The sequence below is a fragment of the Balaenoptera acutorostrata genome, chromosome 12 (assembly GCF_949987535.1).
Source record: "Balaenoptera acutorostrata chromosome 12, mBalAcu1.1, whole genome shotgun sequence".
Lineage (NCBI taxonomy): Eukaryota > Metazoa > Chordata > Mammalia > Artiodactyla > Balaenopteridae > Balaenoptera > Balaenoptera acutorostrata.
This window is the reverse complement of record NC_080075.1, coordinates 74422002-74429773: the sequence shown is the minus strand read 5'-3', so window position 1 is coordinate 74429773 and position 7772 is coordinate 74422002.

Genomic DNA, 7772 nt, shown 5'->3' with positions numbered 1-7772 from the left:
GACTGCCTTGTGAAGGTGGGCAAGCCGGGGAGGAGTAGAAGGAGTTTGGAGGTGGTTTGGGGGATACCTCGGGGCAGCCAAGATGGGCTCCCTGGCTTCCTGTATGGTCAGGGTGGAGGAAAGCTCTGGAAAGTGTGTAACTTCCAGAATATTCTTTTTTTTTTTTTTTGCTGCAGATAGAAAGTCATCCTCTGGGACTGGCTATGATGGGGGGGACTGTAAACTTTGTCACTGGAGAAGGTGGTCAAAGAAGGACTGGCAAAACAAATACACAAACAAAAAACCACTGGGGTGTGAAACAAAGGCCTGGAGTCCAGGACCCAGGGGTGGACTGCAGGGGGAGGAAGGAGGGAAAATGAGGCAGGAGGGTAAGTCTGAGGCTGGACTAGTTGCTGGGAGAGTCTGGCCCAGGTGGCTGGCAACAGTGGGACATGATCCAGAGAGTCATAAACAGCGAGGGCAAGAGAGTCTGTTCTCAACTGGAGACCTACCGGGGGAATTTCCTGCCAAATGTAAGTGTGTGTTTTCTCTTTGTTCACCTAAAAAGTAGGGGCGGGGACCTACACCCTGAAGAGCTCATGCATGACCTCCCCCCATGACTCACTCTCTCAACTTTCACCATGCTTCTCCCCCCTGAGCATTTACCACCTGCCCTCACACAACTGTTGTCTGTCTCCTGCACTAAAATGTAAACTTCCTGAGGGCGGGCACCCTGTCTCCTTCTTCACTATATCCCCAGGGCCTGGAATATGTCTGGCCCATAGTAGTTGCTCAACAAATATTTGTTAAGTGAATGAATGAAGCAGATTCTTCTTGGTCTGTAGAGAACCCTCCCTTAGTCTCAATGTAGCGGTGCAGAGCCCGGCATCCCCGGTGAAGGGTAAGTTGTTCAGAGAGGGCTCTCTTTCATCCAAGGCGAACCAGCCTCTTTGCCCTGGGAGAAAAGGCTGGGCTAAACCTTGGTGTTTCAGAGTCTTGAAAAAACTGCCTCGCCCGCTGAGGGGCAGTTAGTTCCCGGGGAGGGGTGTACTCGATGGTGGGGGTGAGGTCTGTGAGGTGGCCCTCCCCAGCCTGTCCTGGTCCTTACCTGGCACTCCTGAGTCAGCTCCCACCCCCAGAAGTGTTTTTTTCTGTGATGTGAAGGCTGCAGCGGGGTTTAGAGGTTTGGCTTGGTGTTCCGGACCCATCCTCTGACCTCTGAAGGTGGCGTTTCACATGTCTGTGCAGGGGAGATGAATCGGTGCCCCAGGCCTGAGCAGCTCTCGCCAGCCCTGGGGAGACTCCCTGGGGTGACTCTGAGCCACCTGGCATTGGGTGTGGAGCTTAGGCCCTGGCAGCACCAGGCTCCTACGTCCCCATCACCGCAGCCTCTCACCTGTGAGTCCAGGAGGGCCTGGCCTAGGGGGTTCAGGAGCCCTTCCCCGAGACTGAGGGGCCTGAAAAGGCAGCACCTGCGGTGTCAGAGGAAGGAAGGAGAGTAACGGCTATTGACCGTTTGCTACATGCCGAGCACCGTTCCAGGTGTCTCACGTGTTTCAAGATAATCTTTATAAACAACATGCAAGTTAGAATTATCTTCTCATTTTGTAGATGCAGAGAAAAAGGCGTGACCTATCTGAGGTCACACTCCAGAAAGGAGCAACAAAGTGCAAATGATTTTAGGTTTTGCTACAAAAATAGCTTTTAGTATGTGTTTTCTAAAAACAAAGACGTGAATGGAGCCGACCAGGCATATTTAACACTTTACAAGCATAGGAAAGAGTAAGAGAACTCACCGGAACTCCATCTCAAAGCAGCCTTGGACAGGCTGTATGAGAGCCAGTGAAGGAGTGAGTTAATGTAAGAAGAGACAGTATGTTGTTTCTGTTAATTTTGGGGTATCATTTTATTTACCTATGGTTGAACTCTTCTTCCTTCTCTGATTCCTGAGCCCTTTCCTGTACTCTGTGTTCGGTAGTTAACAAGCATCACTTTGCATTGTTGCCTTTTTCCCATACACACCCTCAGAGTCAGAGAGAGGCTCCCTGTGGGCTGCTGCTTGGGAATGGTGGGGGGCTGGGGTGGGAGTTCTCTGGCTGGGGCTTCAGAGGATGCAGGGACACCCCTTCGAGCAAGACAGAGCCCGACATTTCCATGCCCTCGGCGGCCCCCAGAGCAGCGCCCCAGGACACACAGGCCTGGCAATGAGAGAGGAGGGTGTCTGAGAGTCTTCAGAGGGTCTTTAGCAGGCTTGTTGCCATGGGGGAATCGTGGGACCAGTACAGCCAGATATTCTAACTTTTCCAGAGAAGCTGTAAATCTGGATTTTTCTATGAAATCTTCTGATATTTCACCATTTGCAACCCACTAAATTGTTTTAAAAATACCTTCTGGGCCAAAGAAAATGACTTTAAGCCACCCTCTGTTATACCCTCCAGTTTGGTCCCCAAACAGCAAGCAGAGTGTCTGCCTCTTTAGTCCAGATGCTAAGGACTCAGCCACTGGGGTTGTGCTCCTCAGAGCGCTCCTTCCCCAGAGGGCCAAGCGGGCAGGTGAGATCGGGGCAGGCGCAAGTGCCAGCGTCAGTGTGGGTCACCCGCTAACCCCCGCCCCAAGAGGTGTCAGCCTGCTGTGGGGCCGAGGAGGGAGCATCCCCCTTCCCAGCCTCTGATGCCCATGTCCACGGGGGCCAGAACCCCTCCTGGCCCAGCGTCTATAGTGGGCAAGGATGAGGAGGCAGGCGACCGCAGGCCAAGTGGGTGCTTTCTCATCAGCCCGGCCCGATCCTGGGCCCGAGCAGCGGAAGAGGCGGCAACCCTCCAGGCCTGAGTCCAGTCTTGAGCGCCCTGAGGCCAGGACACCGGTTTGTGCTGCCATTTCTTTGACTCCCCCACCATGGCGGGGGAAACTGAAAGAGATCCTCCTCCCTCCCCAGAAGCCCTGTGTGCCCTCTGCATCTCCCTTTGCCCTAGTAATTTTTAAGGTAAACCGGCAAACAGATGTATTTATTTGCTTTGTGTGTGTTGTAGGTTGAGTTGTTTTGTTTTGACACGTTGGTTCAAAAATAAGATTGACCCTTTGGAAAATCAACTTGCTAAAGCCATTTACTCCGCTTCAGCTTGAGGGGTTTAATTGAAAACAGGCGAAGCACACTGATACCCCACAGGCCTCCAGCCTGAAAGAGACCTCAGAGGAGGCACGCTGGCTCGGAGATGGGTATGCGCGACTTCAAAAGCAAGGGCCAGTGAAGGAAAGTTGTATCCCAGGAGGAAGGTTTTGCTTCAAAAATAGTGTTTAGTATGTGTTTTTTAAAAACAAAGACGCTAACGGGGCAGACCAGGCACACTGAAGATCTTACAAATGTAGGAAACAGTAAAAGAACTCACTGGAACTCCATCTAAAAGCAGCCTCGGACAGGCTGTGTGTGAGCCAGTGAAGGAATGAGTTCGTGTAATAGGAGACAGGTATGTTACTTCTGTTATTTCATGTTTGGGTATCATTTTATTTACCTATGGTGAAACTCTTCCTCCTTCTCTGATTCCCTTAGCACTTTTCTGTACCCTGTGTTTGTTAATTAACAAGCATCACTTTGCATTATTGCCTTTTCTCCATATACACCCTCCTACCTTGGGCTGTAGCCTCTTGAGGGCAGAGACAACATTTTACACACATGACTAAGTGTGGATGGCAAATTAGGAACTCTATTTTAATGCAACAAGTACCTATTTACCCCTCTAATCTTGCAAGATTCTTAAAAGCAGCAGAGAGGAGGGGATCCCTTCTGTAATCACTGGAGGACAGGGCTCCAGGCAGACCTTCTTCTCCGAAGGTGGATATCGTGTGTGGAGGGGACCCTCTGTCTTATGGTTGGAAAAGCCTGGTGAGCAGGCAGAAGCATCCTTGGCAGTTAATGAGCATGCTTTGTGACACGGCTTAGGCAGGGAGGGTGGGGTGAATGCTCAAGGATTCACCTAAGACCAGGTTATAAAGTGAGGTGTGGAGTGATTGCTATGTTCTCAAGGAGGAGCGTCCTTAAACACCCTGTCCTAACATTCAGGATGATCCTAAACAGCGGGGCCAGTTCCCTTGGTGCATATTAACACAAGGAAGCCTGGAAGGACCAGCACATCCTCCAAGAGCTCCTCCATCACCTTCCTGTGTGGCCCCGGACCATTCGATTTCCTTGGCGTCAGTTTCCTGGGTCAAGATGGCTTGTTCACACTCTAAAGCTCTCCAGCTTGTCCTAACCTTTGAATAGCAGTGGCAACACCACAGTGTCTCTGTGGGGCTAACAATTAAGTTCCTGTTGATGTCCCTCCCCATGGAGGGGATGGGGGACGGGCGGTTCTGCCACCCGGGGCTCTTGCTGGAGCCCCCAGTAAGTCCCTTAGTGTGAGGCCTGGTCAGAGCTGAATGTGACAGGTGGATAGGGGGCCTTCCAATCCTGTCCTGCAAAGTCAGGGTGAAAATGGAGGTGCCCCGGACATTAATCGCCAACTGCAGGGTGGGCCTAGTGACATGCCACCTGGCTGAACCCAAGGCTGAGACTCCGCCTCTTCCTTCCCTGCGTGCATGAGATGACACGTGGAAGGCACAGCGCCAGGCACAGAACTCTGGCTCAGTCAACGTCTGCTGGCCCTGGAGGCAGAACACGGGGCTTAGGAGGTGCCTCTGGAGACAGCTTGCCTGGATTCTAGTCCCTGCCACTTGCCACCCGTGTCCCTGGCAAAACGCTTCTCTTGTTCCAGCTGTCTCATCTGTGGACAGGGGGTGACGGTGCCAGCCGTACCTTTTAGGGACAGTCATCAATGTGCCCAGAACGGCATGGGTGCGTGACACACAGGCGTTGGCTCATGCCATTGTCCCTTCCTTCTCTTCCTGCTGGGTTTGGTCTCATAGAGTCTGTATTTAGGGGAAAACTAACGAAACTCTCTGGGGCAGGTAGAGGTTCCATTTGCATTGACTAGGGAGCACAGGAGAAGGGTATGACCAGAGGTGGAGGTGGCAGTAGGAATTAGAGACACTATCCTGGTTAAGAATCTTTGTCTTAAATATCAGCAAATCTAGGGCTTCCCTGGTGGCGCAGTGGTTGAGAATCTGCCTGCTAATGCAGGGGACACGGGTTCGAGCCCTGGTCTGGGAGGATCCCGCATGCCACGGAGCGGCTGGGCCCGTGGGCCACAATTGCTGAGCCTGCGCGTCTGGAGCCTGTGCCCCGCGACGGGAGGGGCCGCGATAGAGAGGGGCCCGCGCACCGCGATGAAGAGCGGTCCCCGCACCGCGATGAAGAGTGGCCCCCGCTTGCCGCAACTGGAGAAAGCCCTCGCACGAACCGAAGACCCAGCACAGCCAAAAATAAATAAATAAATAAATAAATAAATAAGAAAATCCTTTAAAAAAAAAAAAAAATCAGCAAATCTGGGCAATTATTTCTCCACTTTGGTTTTCGAAGTAGGCAAATCAGGCTCCAGTTAAGGCAATTGACTCAACACTCCCCTTCCCTTCTCTGAGCCATCTCCTTGCTCCTCCTTTCCCAAACTTGGGATATTCTTCCTCTTCCTTGAAATTTTGCTGAAATTCTGCCATTTCAGCAGTCTGACATGGTGGGAAGTGGAGTTGCATCACAGTCAAGCAGATGGATGGGCTTGTCACTTCCCAGCTGTGTGATCTGGGGCAAGTTACTTGACCTCTCAGAGTCTTCGTCCTCTGAATTGATGAACTTACATCACAGCTTGGTTGGGCGATGACACTGGAGATCGCATATGCGAACACACCTGGCACACAGCAGGTACTTAATATATGCTCGTTCCCTTCCTTTTAGAGCAAAGCCCTCTTGAAGAAGCCCACCTGGTTCTCATCAGCCAGCAGCATCAGTAAGCTAGACGTTCATGCATCTAACACAACGGCTACAGCTGATTATGTGTGTAATTATCTTGTTTTCTCTGTTCTAGTATTTTCCTTCACTAACTCCCTCCTAGATGTCTTTAAGTCACTCTGTTGGCTGGTTTCTCAAGGCAGAGTTGCATTTCCTTGGTTCGTCTTCACAGGGCCTGGACAGTACTCTCCAGACAAGGGGCGCCTCCAGGTCTCTGCTGGAGTTCCTGTCTCAGGTGCCCCTGGGTGTACCAAGCCAAAAGACCTTTGTGAGGGTAGCTCTGTGTCTACAACACATCTAGATGGTGACCTTGTCCAGGGAGCTGGCTCCCAGGAAAACATATGCAGGGGAAGAAAGACCCAACCTCCATCATAAATGGGGGCAGGAAAAGACAAGTGAGGAGCTAGGTGAGGTGGGCCACGGGCAGGTCAGGGTCGGCCTCGGTAAACAGAAATGTTAAACATGGGCCTCTCCCAGCTCCACCCTGGCATTAAACCCCCACGGTTTGCAAAGTTTGGCTCCAGAGGCCTCCCAGTGACCCCAGTCTAACTCCCTCCACTCTCCAGTGATGGCTGAAGGCGGGAAGATAAGCGACTCCTTGAACCAGACAAGCCCCAGGGAAATTCCATCAGCCCCCTCGGAGGCTGCAGCAGCTCCATAAATGGGCTGGGGTCAGGGTGGGATGTGGGGCGGAGGGAGGGGCGGGGAGATAAGGCCTCTGCCTTGGCGGGGGGGGGGGGGGGGGGGGGGGGGGGGAGGCCAAGGCCTGCGCCCGGGGCAGGGGCGGTGCTAGGGGGTAGTAGAGGTCCCAGGGAGGCACAGGCAGCCCTGTCCCCAGCCTGAGTTCATCGGGATGGGGTGGAAAGCCAGTGGGGATAGTTAGGGTAAAATGGTGGGGCTAGCGAGCCAGGGCAAAGGAACGAGATGCCCTTCGCCTAGGGCTCCGGGGCAGGCGAATCCACCTGGGACCCTGCCTCCTCCCAGCCTCTCCTTCACCGGCCTCTCCTCACTTCCTCCATCCTGGTTTTTCCTGTCTCAGCCTGCAGTCCAGTCCCCTGTATCTCACTGTGAAATGTCCCCCCTCACCTTGGGCTCTGCCTCTCTTCCATCCTTTTCTTCCTCTTGCGCTCTCCTCCCTTGGTCCTTCAGCCCTCACAGCACCCTGCTGCTCCTGTATTTCCCATCCTCTGTTCCCCTCCTCTGATGGCCGGGCTCTGGTCTCCCAGGATAGGCTGGCCGCAAAGGGTGACCCCAGAACGGTCGCCGAGGCAATGAGGAAAATAGGACAAATACTGACCCGCAGTCAAGGGAAGAGGGGGACCTACAGAGGATCCCAAGCCTGGAGTCCTCCTCCTCAGACTCTGGCCCAGAGGGGCACTCAGGCTGTCTGTCTGGCCCCCACAAATCTCCCTCCCAAGCAACATCTCTACCCAGCTGTTGCCCCGTCCCAGAGTTGCTCTTCCAGCAGGCCTGGGGCATGTTCTTTCTTCTAAAAGACCAACGCCATCAGGGGAGCCCCAAAGAGGGCAGAGTTCCTCAGGTGGTTGATGAGGTGAACCAAAGCCACATGGCCTATCGCCCCCCAGTGGCCATCAGGCTTGGTAGAGGCAGGAGGAGCTGCAAGGCCTGCTTTCTGAGGGAGCCTGGAGGGGGCCCTGACCACAAGGCCTGGGATTCTGAGGAGCTGTGGGGAGAATTTCTAGAGGTTTTTAAATTCAGGACCCAGACTGAATTCTTCCTCAGTGAGGGGTTGAATGCCTGGTGGGCAAGGATGCCATCTCTGGGGGGAGGGAAGGAGACTAAGTGACTGAGGCCTTGGAACAGGCGTGGTGGTGAAGGTGTGACCTGTAAGGGACCTGAATGAAAAGCCCAGCATGTGCAGCTGATCTTGAGGCCTGTTGTGTAGATGCTCTCCCAG